The sequence below is a fragment of the Uranotaenia lowii genome, chromosome 2 (assembly GCF_029784155.1).
Source record: "Uranotaenia lowii strain MFRU-FL chromosome 2, ASM2978415v1, whole genome shotgun sequence".
NCBI lineage: Eukaryota > Metazoa > Arthropoda > Insecta > Diptera > Culicidae > Uranotaenia > Uranotaenia lowii.
Window position 1 is genome coordinate 96,101,187 of NC_073692.1, and position 19,881 is coordinate 96,121,067.

The window sequence follows — 19,881 nt, forward strand, 5'->3', positions numbered from 1 at the left end:
TCATATCTTCCTGAAGCGCAATGCAGTCCACTATCGAGTCAATGACTCGTAGTGGGTGTTTTACCTCTTTATGCTCAGATGTGCTTGCAGCCAAAATACTTTACCCGGACTCTTACCCCAGGGGGGGGGGGGGACAATTTGTTTTCGCGCTCTACTAAGGGAAGAAGCAAACTGGCAATATCGTTGGAAATATAGGTCGGCTCTTTGAAAATCAATGCAATCGCATTTCAATAAAGTACAACGACTTACCAACGAATTGCCAACTACGTCTTCCGGGTGTCCAAACATAGGCCGTCGGATTTCCTCTTCAGTCGGACAGGGGGTTAGTTTTAAGCCACCACACTTCCGTCGACTTTCGAGACTCTTTCCAAGGTTTCCGATTTTTGAATTCGCACAGTACTTCGATACAACTACGACGTTTGATTTAACCACAACGCTTCTCAAATCCTATACTTCGACAGTAATCTTTAATCACACAGTAAATCATCCGCCTTACAACCAGGTTCCAGGATTAGAGAGCTGGCTCATGTCTCGCCAGCTTTCAGGAAAACTTTTCCCATCGCCCTTATTTTGATGTTTTTCCTTAAACGCAATGCCCAGACAATGCAAAAAAGACGCGCGAGTAGTTTAAAAATTTTTTTTTTGTGGTCGTAGTCGACCATCCCTTAGTTAGCCATTGCTCTTTAAGGACGCCCTCTCGATCTTAGGTCAAGAAGCGTCGCTTACACTGAGTAAATCTAGATCTTCAAAGAGTTTCACTAAAAAAGCACAAAGATAAGCGGCCCTAGGTGGCTACCTTGTGGAATACCAGATGGCATGTCGAATTCTGAAGAGTGTGTTTCTCGGATGTTTATGTACCTTGGCGTTTTACCAGGTAGGAATGCAGCCATTTCATTATCCATGAAGGAAAACCGTAGCGTTCGAGCTTTGTTGATGCTATGCTGTGTTGTACTTGCGAAAGCCTTGTCGAAAGTAGTTATATATCGAATGCACCTGCATTTTTTTGTTTGTTGCGGTGTGCAATTCATTTACATAGCACATCAGGTTTGTTAGCGTCGGTTTTTTATTTACAAATCCGTGCTGGTATTAGGTGAGTATCGGTTTAGCTGCTGAATATAGCCTTTCGTATATCAGAGACTAGAGCACTTTGAAAAAAAAAAAACAGCACAGGATCGCTATGGGCCGTTAGTTCTCTACACGGTAAGAGTTTACAGATTTATGGATTGAAGATACTGAAGCAGTTTTCCAGTGGCTGGGAAAAGCACATTCAGAAACCGATCTGTTGAAAATTATACGTAATAAGGAAAGAGAGGCTGCAATATTTGATACTAACGAGAATGAAATCTCATCAGGACAGGGTCCTTTCGACGGATCGAGCTTACTCAAAGCAATAAACACTTCCTCAATAGTGAAATCAGACTGTGGCAGCCTAATGTTGTAGGAAGGCAAAGATTCGAGGTAAGCGTCGTCACAGTTTAAGGTTTGCGAACTATACACAATGCTGAAAATTCGGCAAACAAATCTGCTGACTCTCTAGCAGTACCCGATGTGTGTTCTTAGAACGTATCACGTTCAATATTCTGGATGTATCGTTCAAAGGTGGAATTGCACAAAGCCGAATATTCGTTCCCTAGTCTCAATAGGTGTGCTTTATTATTATCCGTTTTGCCTCGGAAGTAGCGTTTGCGAGCTTTTCGGACCAAATTGCGGTTTATTCGCAGTTCAGAGTTCCACCAGGGAAGTTTATAAGGCTTACGGTGAGTGGATCGTTTATGGGACGTGTGCTCGCGTAGTACGCTCCAAAGCTGACCGTAAAAAGCAGATACCGCATTATCGACATTCAGATCTTCACAAGCTGATTGCCAGTTTGTCTCGTCTAATAATAGACCAAAGTTCGACTTGTTCGCTCTTGAGTTTGACTACTCGCCGCAAACGGTCGAGAGACGCATCGTATGAGGCCCGTAGGCGTTCTTGTGGTATTTTATCCCAGGCTGCCACGAGATAACGCATCAGAACCTCCACACCTTCATGTTTCTTAGAGCAGACTTCGGCCTCCAACATACTCCAAACAGTGAAGTCCATAGGGTTCAGGTCTGGCGAACTCGCCGGCCACTCGGAGCTCGAAATGAACCCTGGAAAATGTTGCGCTATCCAATGTTGGTTTTTTTTTCGCTTAGTGAGCCGGCGCTGAGTCCTGTTGAAAAACCCAATCCCTGGAACCGAAATGTCGAGGTGCTCACGGTTCGACGACATTCTGTAGAACTAGTTCCCGATATGTATTTTGGTTAATCTTCACTCCTCCAGGGACAAAAACCAGCGGAGTCCGGCCATCACGGGTGATTCCGGCCCAAACCATCACCGTTGCTGGTTTCTGTCGCCGGGTGGCCGTCAGCAAGTCGGAATGGCTTTGTGATCTGTCTGGTAACCAAACGAACTGCTGTACGGTGAAGAGTTTCTCGTCGGTAAACACGGTATTCTCCAACCTTTTTTCCGCGGCCCTCTTCAGCAGCGCCTCTTTTTACCCGTTCTTGTTTCTGCTTTACCGTAAGGTCTTGAACTTTTTGGATCTTGTAGGGCTTGGTCTGAAGTTTATCTTTTAGGATCCGACGGAGACTACGATATGATATGTTGAGATCCTCTGCCAATTCAGTGGCACTACGACGAGGATTTCTCTTAAGGTGCTTCTTGACGATCTTCGCCATGGCAGGTGTCACCACAGTAGGTCGGCGTCCCGGCTAGGAACAAGGTAACCATAGCGCTACGTTTCTGTTCGAAATCCATTTTTTCGGATAACACCTGATTACAAAAAAAGTAACACTTACATCCATTGATAGCTAAGACTTAATGTAAACAAAGCGACGAGGGGTCTTTCAATTATGTTTCGTGTGCAACGAAATAATTACTGTTGAAGTAATGTAACAGTTCAATTGCCGGACCCTGTAGAAACCGCCACTAGCTTAAAAACCTCTCAGATGTCAAATTTACCAATGATCGGTACAGTAATTTCTGATTTTATAAGGAACAGACAGATATACAGACTTGGATTTTATATTTAAAATTTGTATGGAACCTCTTGCATTTAAAAGATACATCTTTTTATAATAAAATATGCTTGTGAACTAACTGTTTTTAAAAATCATCCTTAAATTTTTTGATTTTGATTTTATGTCTATGAAAAACTCAACACATGAAGGACCGCGAGAAAATCTTATCCGAGAAACATAGTGTAGTGAATAAGGTATGAAGGATGGAATAATTTAAAAATTTACTATTTAGATTACACGGTTTAGTTTATGGAAAACAAAATACAATTTGGTTTAGTGTACCAAACGCTTTGATCAAATAACCATTGAAAAAGCCTACGAAAATTGATCTGTCCTGTTCACTCTGATAGGCAAGATAAATAAAGAAGAATGAAGTTGTAATCGAAAACTTTGGAAAAGAGATTGAGAGAGAAAGAAAAGGAAATAGTTGGATGAATGAGAGTGTTTGAACGAGGAGCAAAACATTCTACTAGCGAATTTTGACGATAACGGACGCATTCCTGGAACGGTAGAGGAAACAAGTGACGCTATTTGAGCACGGGATACGACACATAGAAATGCGGCAAACTATACCTCATAATTCGCTGGACCAAATTTTACATATTAAGTATCTTAGAGTCACCGCGAGTGTTGAATTAAATTTTGTGGAATAGAGTTTTATTGTTAAATTTGTAACATTTGGCTTTGCTTCTAAGAGTAGCCCATTCGCATCAAGCGACAAAAATGAGAATTCTCGTATTTGGTTCGCAATGTGATAATCTTCCTTCTGCGTCAAGAAATAGGTATGTGAGGCACTCTTGTCGCGTATTATCCAGCAGTTCTAGAATGCTATTGGAAACATAATCAAACGAGAGGGAACAGCCTGCGGCAGACTGTCGCTGACATACTCGTATGTACATGAGTTGTAACGCGCGCACCATAGCTATGTAAAGGCTCCGCTTATTCACTGTTGTGTAATTTAATTAACTTGTATTGCTTCGTTTAATTTATTGTCAAGGGTCAGATTTGTTTCCATTTTCTGCTCTTTCGTTTTCTCCGGTATGAGAAGGTTGTAAGCAAGTTGGACGATAGAGGTATGGATATAGTGTGGTTTAGCTTTCTCTCATTTACAACTTAGACCCAATTATTGATATCGATTACCGCAGGAATAGTCACAAAACTAAATTGTTTGTGGTTGTTCGATTTATGTTTATAGATAAATTACACTAGTTTACAGCATTTTTGAACTCAGTAAACTGAAGGTCATTTCCAATGTGAAATCGGGCGCTGAATCTGAAAATGAAATTCAAAAAAATCTCAGTAGAACCGTTTTTGAGTTATGCTCCAAATATGAAATTTCGAAAAAATTAAAAAAGTTCTCGTACTTAGATTAAAGTATCTCGGACGGCATAACAGTAATTTGAAATCTCTCTTTTGCATATTGAAGGTGGATAAGTTTCCTATCGATCTTTTGAACACTGTTTTTGCGTTTGACCAACAGTATTGTTGATATTAGTGACTTTATGAGAAAAAAAATTATAAAAACGCATTTTTTTAGAGAAAATTTTTTTTAAACGAAAGTTTTAGACTCAATGGTAGCATTTAAAAAATCTGATTTTCTTTTGCGCTTAAATGTCAATTTAAAACAAAGATTTCAAGTGGTTATTTATCAAAATCAGTTGAAAATTGAAGAAGTTATAGCTACTTTATCATAACTGTAGTTTTTGCAGTTTTTCATAATTTAACGAACCGCAGTACACTTACCATAGTATAGGAAGCATGAAACATGATAAGTATCATTCGCTCCAAGGCAAAATTATTTATTAGCTTACCAGAAGGTCACATGTCAAGTTTCAGGAAGATCTGACCATAGGGAGGGGTTGCTTAAGTCTCAAACGTGAATAAAATTTTGAGGTATTTTGCCCGGAAGGAACGAAAAATACTGGTTTTTCATCAATAACTTTTTTCATCACTAGCTGATTGTTTTTAATGGTTGATTTTCTTAAAGCCTAAATTGAGACAAATATTTCACCCGAAGACTGTAACTCGATTGGATTTGAAACAGAAAAGTTATTGCGGTTCAAAGATTGTATTTTGGTCGGAAATTGTCGTATAAAACGCAATGCGTAAAAAGTACTCATTGAGTGTTGGACAAAATTTGCGGCCTTTGAACCGCAATAACTTTTCTGTTTCAAAACCACTTGAGTAACAGTCTTCGGGTGAAATATTTGTCTTAACTTAGGCTTTAAGAAAATCAACCATTAAAAACAATCAGCTAGTGATGAAAAAAGTTATTGATTAAAAACCAGTATTTTTCGTTCCTCCCGGGGAAAATACCTCAAAATTTTATTCAAGTTTGAGACTTAAGCAACCCCTCCCTATGGTCAGATCTTCCTGAAACTTGGCATGTGACCTTCTGGTAAGCTAATAAATAATTTTGACTAGGAGCGAATGATACTTATCATGTTTCATTCTTCCTATACTATGATAAGTGTACTGCGGTTCGTTAAATTATTAAAAACTCCAAAAATTTCAGTTATGGTAAAGTAGCCATAACTTCTTCAATTTTCAACCGATTTTGATAAATAACCACTTGAAATCTTTGTTTTAAATTGAAATTTAAGCGCAAAAGAAAATCAGATTTTTTAAATGCTACCATTGAGTCTAAAACTTTCGTTGAAAAAAATTTTTCTCTAAAAAAATGCGTTTTTATAATTTTTTTTTATCATCAAGTCACTAATATCAACAATACTGTTGGTCAAACGCAAAAACAGTGTTCAAATGATCGATAGGAAACTTATTCACCTTCAATATGCAAAAGAGAGATTTCAAATTACTGTTATGCCGTCCGAGATACTTTAATCTAAGTACAAGAACTTTTTTAATTTTTTCGAAATTTCATATTTGGAGCATAACTCAAAAACGGTTCTACTGAGATTTCATTTTCGGATTCAGCGCCCGATTTCACATTAAAAATGTTGGTCAGTGAATCAAGTTCACGATTTGTTTTCAAATTTTGTAAACTAGTGTTATTAGCCAAGTTCAGGGGGAAGCTGTCTTAAAAGTATTAGAATTGAAAAACAAGAAATTCAGCTTTTATTGAAAAAAAGAAGTTCTTTATTTGTTTTCTTGTTTAACATAAGGCGTATATTTGCAAACAGACTCTCAGCAAATGGAATTTCACCTCAAATCGATCTGCATCCCATAAGACTGTGTCGATTTGTGGTAATTTTGAAATTTTTCAACCCTGAGATCTTAAAAGCTTTGTTTTAGTTCAAAACTCATTCATGAGTTTTTGCAGAATTTTAAAGTTTCGTTTCAAATGAGTAAATATGAACTTTCAGGTATGTATGGCAAAATTGATTATTTTGTTCGGAAGAATCAAATTAATTTTTTTTCTTCTGTGTCCTCTAGCCTGCTAATGTTTCGTTTCTGATTAGACAAAAAAGTTATTAAATGATTAATAGGAGTATGTCTTGTGGCATTGAAAAACAATCAATTCAACTGACATCACTGCCGATGCCCAGCGAGGTCATGCTTGCAAAGTAGTCATACAATACCTCGCTATTCACCAGCAGTGATGTCAGTTGGATTGATTGTTTTTTCAATGCCATAAGACATACCCCTATAAGGGTATATACGGACGATAGTATTGGCAAAAAATAAGCCTCAGCCATAACCTCAAATTTTGATTTGCTGGCGGCCTCATCAGTGATGCTAGGTGCGTTTCTAAAATCAGTATTTGCGTGTGTTGTACTAATTATAATATTTCTGAATGGATTAGATTTTTTCAACTATCAACAGCCAAACGTTTCAATTCCTTACGAGGCGTCCCTAAAAGGATCAATATAAACAATTTTTTGCTAATGAATTTTCAAGGTGAATTTAAAACATCTGAAATATATTTTCAGATTTCCTGTTTGGTAGATTAAAAAATAATTGGCTCTAACTTCCAAACGAATGCAAAATCATTCACTGTTACAAACAAGTAAATTAATGAGAACCCCTTCTATGTTGACTTTGATAATAATCGCCTACATGCTCTGATTATTTTAAACATATCCACATAATTCGCTACATCCTTTAAGTGTGCGATACAGATAGTTGTTATTTCGTTCAGATGAATGATGCGTTCAATTTCACATTCGAATAGAAATCTACAGAAAGTTGCAAATTCTCAGTACTCATGAAAAGGTTTTTCAATAACAATGCAATTAAACGAATATTATCATTTTCCAAAAATCAATGCACTTGGCACCCCTGAACACCAAAAAAAAATCAAAACACGAACATCTGTGCATCGCTTTTCCACAGGGCAAATTTGTCGACATTTGTACCGGAGAATCGCGTTTATCGTGCCCCCTTCTCAAAAATCGAGTCTGTTCTCCCATGGTTTGAGGTTAGGGCTGAGGCCTTTTGTCACGGTGGTTTTCTTGTAGAACTGTCAATATACCCTAATACAACAGCTAATGACTGTTTTAACTTCGATTAAGTAGCTCTGTGGAAAATTTTCTTTGCAAAATTTATGAATTGGCAAATAAATCATTAGCAGGCTTCAATCTACAGACGAAACAAAACGATGTTGATTCCAACACAAATCAAAAAGATCAAGTTAACTCATTTGAACGCAACTTAAAACTGCACAAAAACATGGATGAGTTTTGAACCAAAACGAAGCTTTTTAGACCCCAGGGTTTGAGAAATTCGAAAAAGACCCCAATCCGACTCAGTCTAGTGTCCCATGCAGATACGCTTCTAAGAAAACGTGTCGCAAATGCACATGAACTGAGTGCAAGGCCGGATTAAAGGGGGGCAAAAGGGGCAATTGCCCCGGGCCCCCCGGCTCAGGGGGGCCCCCCGAAGGAAAAAAAGTTTTATCATTACTTTAATCATACTACTACAAATCCATGAAAAGAAATCAAAACTAGAAAATCGGAATGAAAACTTGAAATATAAGAACTAAAAGGCCCACATGAAAAAATATCTAGATTAGTTTTTGTCTTAAAAAGTTAAGGGAGCCCCCTAGAGTAAGCAGTGAAGGAGCTCTCCCACATTTTGCGAGCTGAGAATATCGAAATCTTTGGCAAAAAACCGAATTCGAAAAAAATTAAGAAGAATATGAGGCAAAACACCTAAAATTTTCATTTTTTATCGAAACATATCAGTTACGATATTCTTTACAGAACAGGTAAAATAAAAAAAAACATCTCCTCATTTTCATTTCATTCAAACGTCTTGCACAAAAATAATGTTTGTTGTTACGTAAAGTTTCCAAGTTATGGTTTACTTCACTTAAATTGCAGCTGATTTCGCTTTATGATAAACATTTCAGAATTTTACCCGGGCAGTATCCGGGTTAAAACCGCATATTATAATAACTTTTCACCTTTCAATCATTATTATTGAGATTTTCATTGGTTTGTAAATTCTAAACCCTTTTCCCTCCTTAATTTTGAAAGTAAAATCTTAAAAAAAAACTGTAGTTGCTTAAATTGGACCTATCGACAGTACAGGGTTTCTTTATTGAATTTCCATAACAATTTCTGTCTAAGACATGAAATTTATACTGGAACATTTTCAACTGATTTAACCAAAGTTTTAGCATCTAATGAAGTGAATATCCATAATTCAGCATATCATTTTACAAATGATCATTCTCAAATTATCATAAAAACGATCTGTCAGTTGAGTTGCTTTTATCATTTAGTGATTTTCTTAATATGAATTTTTCTATGATCTTTTTCCAGATTCAATTCATTGGGATTTTCAAATCTTGTGTTGTTTCTTCAGTTACTGAAGTTCAGTTTCATCATTTTTCTGAATTTTGAAAATTCAGAATCTTTGTTTAAAGTAAGGCTGTCAGAATTTTTCAGCACGTACCCGGGCTGGACGAATACAGGCTATTTTAGCTAAAAACCTGGTAAAATCAATATCTGGGCGAAATTGATCAAATACCAGGAAATACTCAGCACAAATCGAAAAAATAAACTTGATTTTTTCTTCATCGGCAATTTCTAAATCGTATTTCAAGCTTTCAAAAAATAAAACTTTTCTTAATTTTATAAAACTTTATAAAACTTGCCCAAAACATCCGTTTGAGAACAACACAACACAATATGATTTTCTCTGTTTGTTTTGGAAAATGATGTGAATAAATCCGGGCAAAATCCGGGCTTTTTTCTATTAAATTCGGGCAATCGGGCCGGACCGGACTTTTGTCAATTTTTTTTGTTAAATATCCGGGCAAACTCGGATAAAATCGGGCAATCCGGCAACCTTAGTTTATAGTACTAAACTCATTTGGATTCCGTATCTGATTTTTTTTTCAATCATAACTGATTCTGTGTTTCAAACATTCAATCTTTATTCTCAATTTTTTTTTCCAACCGATCATTTTTGCAGTTATACCCCTTTGGCTTTGAGGGCATCGAATTAAACTTTCGTCACATTTAGAATAACAATTTGAAAAAAAAAAAATTATCTGATGAGAATCATATTCAAAAACATCTCATGAAAAGATTTTTTTTTGTGTTTCAAAGACATAAAATTGAAATTCACATTAAGTGCAATTTCTGCTTTTAGTCTGATTGTAACTTTGTATCTCTTTTTTTTTAATTGAATTCATATTTTGTTTCTCAATACTTGATTTGAAATTATGATTTAGATTAAGGACACTGAATTTTTGTTCTTAATATATCGTGATTTAAAGTTTTGAATTCTTGAACTCTTATATCTGTATATTATGGAATATGGATTTAGTTATTTTGTTAATTTTTTTTAAATTTTGTTTTATATGTTTCAAATCTTCAAGATACTTCCTAATTGTCACTAGGTAAATATTTTTCGACTTAGCACAAACCAAACGATCATTTCTTTTCATTTCTAAGAAATTTCTTAACTCTTCCGCAACGTGACAACATGGCAATTTGAAGATAGTATACTGAAATAATCCCCAGTTTTTTTACACGTTTTTTGTATTTTCTGGGTAGCATTTGAAAAAAAAAATCGAATTATAGGGCCCCCCCGAGAAAAATTGCCCCAGGCCCCCCGATGGCTTAATCCGGCCCTGACTGAGTGACAATGTGATGTACCATAGTCAATTTTTTTCTCCTATCTAGCCACCTCAACTGTCAATTCACAGAGAGTGAGACGACCTGAAATCGGGACCGGACTGCAAACTTTGTATGTCGTGTTTTGGACTGACCACTTTGCAACGCTTGATGGACTTTGGTTGTGGTTGATCCACCAGAAATGCATTTTCGCTTGGATGCAGATGATGCCTGTTGGGAAACCTGTCAGTCGAAACACGGACTTTGGTATTTACAAACGTCTTCGTCGTCGTCGTCGTTGTTCCGAAACTAAGGTTTTCAGGCCCCAGTTTTGGTTACACACTCTAATGAGCTTAAGAAATGCAAGTTCTATTTTTCAAAGCTTGAAATTGAAATTCCTGGTTGCAAAATTATCGATTGGTTATTTTATCAGAACTGTTTAATTTTTAATTAAATTATTTGAAAATTTCCAAAAATCCTTTTTCGGATTATCATACCCTGAAAAGCAAAACCCTCAAGCAGGGTTAATGAACAGATTCCGAAACAACATTAATCATCCCTGTGCCTTGTTTGGGTGTTGGGTCCGGCAGGCTAATTAAATTGTCCGAACCCGATTCACATATTTCATGTCCGTCGGATTCCCGGTGGCACCATTCCGTTTCACCAATATCAAAACCGAGATCCGAGCTCATCTCGAATTGTTCCGCGAAAGGCTCAACGCTGCTGTTCGTTTTGCACAAATTCCATCCAAACGACTGACTGCAATCGGAATACGGTCATCGGAATCGGTGTTTGTTTGAGGGTATCCCAAAATGACAAGAATAACGCCAAAATGATCCAGAGAGCCTGGTGTGCGTCCTGTTGGACCATTCGAATGGGGAAACTGCATCTGCATTTTTTGATTAATGGACTGTGTCTGACCCAGATGGAACTAACAAGTTTCCACAGGTTTTTTGAGGATGACGCATCGGGAGCTCTTTTTTTCTGTCGACTGGACCATATATTTCGGTATTCCGATTGGTGTTCTATGTTTGTCCACTGCACTGCACTGCATGCTAAACTGGCCGTTTGATCCAGAAGGACCTTCCTATATAGAATGGAGCACGAATGAAATTATCTGTCAACAGAGTGGAACCAAAACGAACGAGATGAGGGCTGCTAACCGTTTAGAATTCAAATGCCTATCCATGACACATTTCTAGCGTTCGGAGTTTGGAAATGCTCTGTTCGAGAACATGTTTTAATTGAACATTTTCGTATTTTTTCTGATGTGGTCGATCGAAAGTTTGAGCGAATAAAAAAAGTACGAAAGGACCTAATTCATTCTTTCAAGATAGTTTCTCATTGAAATTTGTACTTTTATTGTTTTTAATTCTTTTGTGCTGTCAGTTAAAAAAAAATTTCATGTGAAAGAACAGCATGTTAATGTAAAATTGGCTTTATGGCAAAACCATTGGGGTACGAGTTAAAATATTTCAAACGAATTCCGCGTAACGAAAAAAAGTCACCTGTCACCCACGCAATCGGATGAGCTCTGTTTTTTGTATTAACACTAACTTCTACACTGAGCGAAACAAGAATAGTACAACTATGTTTTTTGCTTGTTAAATTATTAACGATTAAATGTCATCAAAATAGTCTGCTACAATTAAGCATAAGTTTACATTTTTTGCATGAAGCAATAGGCGTTGAGGACCAAAAGTAGGTTAAAAGTGCGAAATTAGAATAGTACCACATGTTTTTCTTTAAAAATCCTTTTTTTTTTAAAGTCTACTGTTTAAAAGTGAATGATAATGCTTCTACGAAACATTTGAATAGGTGTTTTTCAGTATCCCGAAGGTTTTAAAGAGGTTTTTAAGAGGTTTTTCTCTAGCACTAAGGAATTTGACGTTTAAGCTACAATGCTTTATCAAGCTGTTTCATTTTTTCATTCACATGATGTGGAATGACGAAGAAAACGTTTTGGGTTAATTTTGAATTAGAAAAAACATTCCTGAATTCAAAAACTTAGATTTGTTTCAGTAGGCCACATTTTTCCAGTTTCAAATCGTAGATGGCAGCACTCTTTTCCAGTTAAAACCAAATTATGTCTCAATATTGATTTTCCAGGTTTATTAAGACCCATTTTCATCATTTTTTAGGTATTTTTCCAACACAGTTTTGTAGGAGTTCACGTTGAAGGAAGCTTTCCTTGATTTGCAAAAACTAACCAGCACAAAAATATACAACCGTCAAAGCAAGGTTGCCGAAAACACAGAAAAATCAGTAATTTTACAGAATTTTGAGCAAATTTTCATCACTTTATCTGTGTCACAGAAAACAGAATTTTGAAATTTTCACAAATTTCACAGAATTTTTAAATTTTGAATCGAATTCCGATTTTTTTTACAGTATCAAAATTTGATTTTTAACTTTTGATAGTTAAAATTAGTTTGATTAGTTTTATAAGATTAAAAATGGTAATTGATTTTACATGTTTTTATTATCGACTTTTTTCGGCGAATAAATAACTAAAAAATTACTTGCCAGTTGGTCCGGACGTTTCGAGCTACTTTTGGCTTTTCACTCCTCTTCAGCGGACCTTAAATTAAATTTATTTTTCTATAATATACCATTTTACCATACTATTTTAAACTTACTTAATCTAGCGATCGTCTATACTACTGTTTGTAGTTATTTGTTTACTTTTGATGTTATGTTTACATTTGTCTGTCAGTGTTTTGATCTAAGGTAAAATGGAATTGTAGGCTGACTTAAAATTTATAGAGTCCTTCTGTTTATTACCAACGTCGTTGTCGCCCCTAATTTTGATGTGGAACATTTCTGGACAAATTCTTGTGTTATATTTGGAAACTTTTTCAAGAATATTCGTGTTTTTAAAGTCAAAAATATGACCATATTTTATGCTATGTTGGGCTAGTCCTGATCCTCCAACCTTTTTGTTGTTAACATCGTTTTTATGTTGCTCTAATCTTTTATGCAAAAACTGACTTGTTTCGCCAATATAAGATTTTTAACATTCTCCACATGTTATGTCATAAACAACATTTGCTGTTTTTTCCTTTGAAATTTTATCTTTAGTTTTTGTAAAAATTGTGTTTTTAACTTTGTCTAAGGACTTAAAGGCAACGTTGATGTCATATTGTTTAAAATATCGAGCTAGTTTTTCCCCTAGACCTGCGCAATACGGTATAATATAACACAAGAATTTGTGCAGACATGATCCACATCAAAATTAGGGGCGACAACAACGTTGTTAATAAACAGAAGGACTCTATAAATTTTAAGTCAGCCTACAATTCCATTTTACCTAAGATCAAAACACTGACAGACAAATGTAAACATAACATCAAAAGTAAACAAATAACTACAAACAGTAGTGTAGACGATCGCTAGATTAAGTAAGTTTAAAATAGTATGGTAAAATGGTATATTATAGAAAAATAAATTTAATTTAAGGTCCGCTGAAGAGGAGTGAAAAGCCAAAAGTAGCTCGAAACGTCCGGACAAACTGGCAAGTAATTTTTTAGTTATTTATTCGCCGAAAAAAGTCGATAATAAAAACATACAACTTATCGCGGCGATTAGCTTATTAAATAATTGATTTTACCTAACTAAAATGTAAAATAGACACAATTTATCATAAATTTTCCATGGAATTCAAGGAAATAGCGTCACAGAAATTCATCACAGAATTTTTGGGAAAACTCACAGAAAGTCAGAATTATTTTTCTCAAAAACACACAATTATTTTCAGAAACCCTGCGTCAAATTCTCATCTCATCTCAACTTCCAATTCAATTGCAAATCATAACAATAATACTGTTAGGCATTTAGTCCATCAATCTCCATCGGAAAATATTACATTATTGTGATAATTGGTCCAAGGAATTCACATTTTAGAGAGCTTGATCTAATTCTAATTATTTGATTAAGTAATCATAGAATTTCCAAAGAGTTCACGTGGTACCAAGTACATAATTCTTGGTTCAAGTATTCCTGCAAACCTTACATAATTCAGGATAGTCGATAAAGGGTTTTCCCGATCCCGAACAATATAAGGGGGGGAAACGATACACATTCATCAATCGAAAACGTTCACTGAAGAAGGTAGTAAGTTGCTATCGAAATACTGGTATATGAACCGTGGTTGAATTAAAAGGAATTTTTCGATTGCTTTGATTCAGTTGATTCAGGGTTTGAATTCCGTTTCACAGCTAGATAGTGCTGCCATCTAGGACTACAAACTGAAAAAATTGTGTTTGAATGATTAAAGAAATCAATGTTTTAGAATGAGAAGCCGGTTTTTTAACATAAATTCAGCCTAGAATTCATGTTTCGTCATTTAACGTCATGTTAATGGAGAAAATAAGCAGTTTGATAAAAAATAGTAGCTCAAACGTAAAATTTCCTCTTAAACCCTCTTAAAAGCTTCTTTAAACCTTTGGAATACAACAAAACGCCTTAAAAATGCAGTTATCTATAAAAAAAAAGTTCTTAGAAGCATTGTTATCTACTTTTAAACAGAAAATTTTAAGAAATTATCTAAAATTTTGTAAAAAATATATTTTGATTTCGCTCCCTCTTTCATACTTTTTGTCCTCAACACCAATTGTTTCATCCAAAACAAGTAAACTTTTGTTCGATTTATCCGTTGAACAATTTCAAACAAATTTTAGAAGACTATTTTGATGATTTTCAACTACCTATTCATATTTAAAGCATGGATCACTACAAATCTGGACGCATTAAAACGGGTCTATCTCGGAGCTATGTAAACGAAATAAAAATGTTTTGTACTTGAAATGTAGGGTTTTTATTGCAATTTAAAGGAAAAATAATAAAAAAAAAATATTTCGATGTTGTTTTGATGAATTTCCGAACTTTTCGTTGAGTATCACTCATTATAGTTTGAACACCCTATTTGCTGACCTCAGCGGCCATTTTGTTTCACAATCTCTTCATCTCTGTTGCATCCCGAGTCGTCCTACCATTCTTCTTCATCTTCTGCTTGACAATTGCCCAAAAAATTTTCGATAGAGCGGAATTGAGGGCAGTTGGGTGGGTTGATGTCCTTTTCGACAAAATCCACCCGTTGGCCCAATACCACTGTAGAACCTCCTAGCTGTAGTGGCAGCTTGCCAAATTTGGCGAAAACTTAACTAGTCCTTTGTGAGATCTAATGTACGAAAAAAAAAAGTTTTTCAGGCATTCCTCCTTGTAAATTTCGGAGTCCATGGTCTTGTTTTTTCACAAAAACCGGAATTTTTCGTCCGCAGCTGCAAATATCTTGCCAGATCAAACACTTTCTTGCAAACTTATCAGCAAAAACGAATTTAAAGTTGCCGGGGACATCACCATGACCAGTGCAGTGCACCACTGCAGTGGCTTTACATAGTTTTTGGCCAGAAAGCTGCCCAAAATCCATCTTCACGTACGTTTCGTCATCCATGAGGATGCATCCGTCGAACTTCGTTGGAATCTTCTTGTATAACTTGCGGGCACGTCCTTTGGCTACTAAATTCTGCTTCAATTTCCGGTTTGGTTGCTTACTGGTCCGATAGGATCGTATTCCTTCGTGTAGACGAATTCTGCTGACGGTGCACCGGTCGGCGTTGAATTTCTTGGCAATGTCATAGTCCGACTACCCTGTGTTTTCCTTGATCGTTGTAGTTTCCGATCCTTAATTCCACTATGACGCTTGGTATGAACCTGCCGATCTATAGTACGCATCTCACGGAAACGTTTGAGAACGCTACACACGGTTGATTTGACCATTTTTAACGATTTCGCGATTTTTGAACCCGACCACGTCGGGTTTTTGACGTGGGTGTTCAAAATTTATTTTCATCTCGCGGCTTCCATCACGTTTAACTTTTTTGAAACAAAACGAATCGTAATGAAATTCGAAGAAACATTCCTTTACAAAGTGCTGCCAAAACATTCCAGATCCGACAACTAGGAGCACTATGGTAAAATAAATAGTGCGTCCAGATTTGTAGTGATCCATGCTTTACAGAAACAAAAGAAAAGAAAACTTAATGAATTTTTCATTCCTCTAAAAGGTTTCGATTATAGTTACTATAGGAGTAATTTCAGTACAGTTGAATCAATTACACAGTTGAATCTATAATATTTATAGTTGAACACCTCAAATCAATCATTCAATTGAAGTTGAATCCATCATATTTACAGTTGAATCGATTATACCACTACAGTTGAATCTACAATACTTATAGTTGAATGCCTATAACCAATTACACATTTGTAGTTGAATCTATCATATTTACAGTTGAATCAATTATACCATAACAGTTGAATCCATTATATTCATACTTGATTGCGTAAAGTCAATCATCAGTTTGTAGTTGAGTCTAAAGCATGGATCACTACAAATCTGGACGCATTAAAAAGGGTCTATCTCGGAGCTATGTAAACGAAATAAAAATGTTTTGTGCAGAAATTGTAGAGTTTTTACTGCACTTTTAAGGAAAAAAGAATAAAAAGAACTATTCCGATGTTGTTTTGATGAAATTTCGTACTTTTCGTTGAAAACCACTCATCTAAGATTGGACACCCTATACACTGACCTCAGCGGCCATTTTGTTCCACAATCTCTTCATCTCTGTTGCATCCCGAGTCGTCCAACTGCCCAAAATTTTTCGATAGGGCGGAATTGAGGACAGTTAGGTGGGTTGACGCCCTTTTCGACAAAATCCACCAGTTGGCTCGATACCACTGTAGTACCTTTTCGCTGTAGTGGCAGCTAGCTAAATCTAGCAAAAACATTACTGATTCTTGGTGAGATCTAATAAAAGGAAAAAAAACATTTTTCAGGCACTCCTCCTTGTACATTTCGGAGTCCATGGTCTTGTTTTTCACAAAAAACCGGGGTTTTTCGGCCGCAGCTCCAAATATCTTGCCAGATCAAACACTTTTCTGCAAAGTTATTGACAAAAACGAATTTGAACTTGATGGGGACATCACTCCGACCAGTGGCTTTGTAAAATTTTTGGTCAGGAAGCCTCCTCAAATCAGATTTCGCGATTTTTGAACCAGACCACATCGGGTTTTTGAACGTGGGTGTCCAAAATTAGTTTTCATCTCGCGGCTTCTATCACGTGTAACTTTTTTGGAACAAAACGAATCGTAATAAAAATTTTCAGCACTGATAGAGCAAACATTTCCAAACAAAGTACTGTCAAAATATTCCAGATCCGACAACTAGGAGCGCTATAGTATAATAAACAGTGCGTCGAGATTTCTGATGATCCATGCTTTATTATATTTATGCGAAAAACTCAACTACGCCAGCTGCCTAACCAGCTGAAATAATAAGAAAACTGTGGTCGTTTTTCTCCGTGCATCAATCACAATTGTAACCTGATATCTAAACATGAATTGACGAGAATAAATGTAATTGTATTATCAGTTTCCGATACAAATAGTAGGTACTCCTATTTATTTTATATCACAACAACTTAAAATAAGGAAAAAGCGTGTCGAGAATACGGCTTGAAGAAAGCTTGTAATAAACGAACACAAACACATACATATAGGAGATAACAGCTCAAAAGATTTTATAAAAAATTAAAGCAAATTGACAGGATAGCTTAGCATTGGGCAAACAAAATTCGTAAAGACAACTTCCCCAATTAAGGAATAAACTGGATAATGTGTTTAGAGGACAGCTTTGGTATCAGAACAATTAAATAATCAGTTGGGTCAAGAGAACAGCATGAAGAAAAAAACTGAGCACAATAAGGCTTGAAATCGGCCGAAACAAAATGTTAAATATTAAATTAAAAAAAGGGAAAAGAATAAGTCGAGTTAGATCGCTTTTTGTTTTGTTTTGATAACTCCGGTAACATTCGGAATAACTAAACGAATGTTTTTTTCTTGGGCATAAATTCGAATTTCGTCAAAACTGAATCAAACCAGTGGAAAAAGCACAGAGAAGAAGTTCTTTGAAAAATACTTCATGCATTGCTGTAAGAAACTATCTTCTCTGGACACTGGAGGAGGATAAATGTGAATCGAAATGCACAACTTTTGGAAAATAAAATTGACCTTTATGAGCAATGTATAAGGTGTGGTGTTTCAGATTAAACAGTGGTTTTGAGTTTCTTGTTGACTTCGATATTTTTTACAACTTGGTTCCAAGTGAGCCCTGGGCAGTGTCACAAAATTTGCTATTTGAATTTTTACATACTTTGTGATTTTGGAACAATTGTTGCTTGGGGCACAATTTCAGATATGCATCGGCTACGCTCAGAAGTGTTAGTTCTTTCCTTTGCATATATTCATTGATAGGATTCATGGTAGAAGCCAAGAAGACGAGAAGTTTTTCCTAATAGGAGGAGTAGAAGGAGGTATTTTAGATTGTCATAATTGTGCTACGACATCTCCCTGTTTCCATTATCATAATTAATTGCAAACTTAAAAAAATGATTTTATAACAGTTTCTTTGTAACTAAAGCGTCAGTTGAAACATATTTATGATGTTTGTCTAAATTATATTAATCCTGTTAAAACGGAAAATTTTAGTTCATTTTGTTCTAAAAAAATCGTTTGAATTTGGCACATGAACTGGTAAAGAATCAGTGTTATGTTAAGTTTTCAATTGGTTTATATAAGTCGCCAGTTAGTATTCATTAACACGTAGAACATTTCTGAAAATTATTTTGTAAATTTCTTCTACCGAACTTCCTCAACATTGCATCGTCCACTAATACGACTGAACGTCATCCCCACATGGAGAAAATCCAAAATACATAAAAACCGCTTACAAGGCAATAAATTATGAATTTCAATATTAACTTTTTTATTGCCAGCTTCGGTTCTGCCTTTTCTCCTAGCTTCTCCTTCTCGAATGTACATATGTACTACCCAAAAACAAACTGTCACTTCCCTGTGGATTTTCCCTACCACACAGTAGAGTAAACAAACAGTATAGAAATCCACTTATAAATCAGCCAAACGTGTTGTTTGTCCTTCATTTTCTCGCTCATTTTACCCACACACACACATTCGACGACGTGCTATTGGAACATCGTCACTACTAGAGCCAATTTGAGACGGGGCTCCATAAAATCAGGCTCTACGAGACGTGCGGTTCCTCGGATTGGTTTGACATATTTTCCCGACTTCTTTCTACAGCATCATCCTTCTGAGGACTCCTGAAGGCGAAAGCATGGTGTAAATCACATCACAACAAGACCATCTTCCTCTCCAGTCAAAGACCATAAATTTAGCTGATGGTTGGTTTGTTTGAAGCGATTTGTTGATTTAAAGGTTCACTGCCGATTGAAGTTCTCAACAGGAGAATGATTTGGTTGGTCATCCGATGAATCAAAATTTCAATAACTGATTAGGTGGTTAAAGGTTGAAGAAATTTACAAGAAATAATGATTTTTAATAAAACTTAAACTTATTTGATACTTACTTGATTCTTACACCTAAAATTCAGCCTCTGTGCCAATGGCGTGTAGTCAATTACATAGCATCATTGGTACAAGAAGATAACGCGACCGGTGCTGATTCGATTTGCTCCCACCGGCATTAATCTCCCAAGTTAACTGAATTGCGTATGTCTGAAAGAAACAAAATACAAACGCTTTCACGTCCCTCCCTATCGCATCACAAGACGAAGAAGGATGGAAATAAATACCGGCCAACACCAGGCAGCCAGCGAACCGAGCACTGTGCGTGTGAATGTAGCAAAAGCAACAACAAAAACATCCTTCTAATTCAATCCCTTCAATCAACCGGCAAACAACCACGGCCAAGCTGTGCGTGTGTATGTAGCA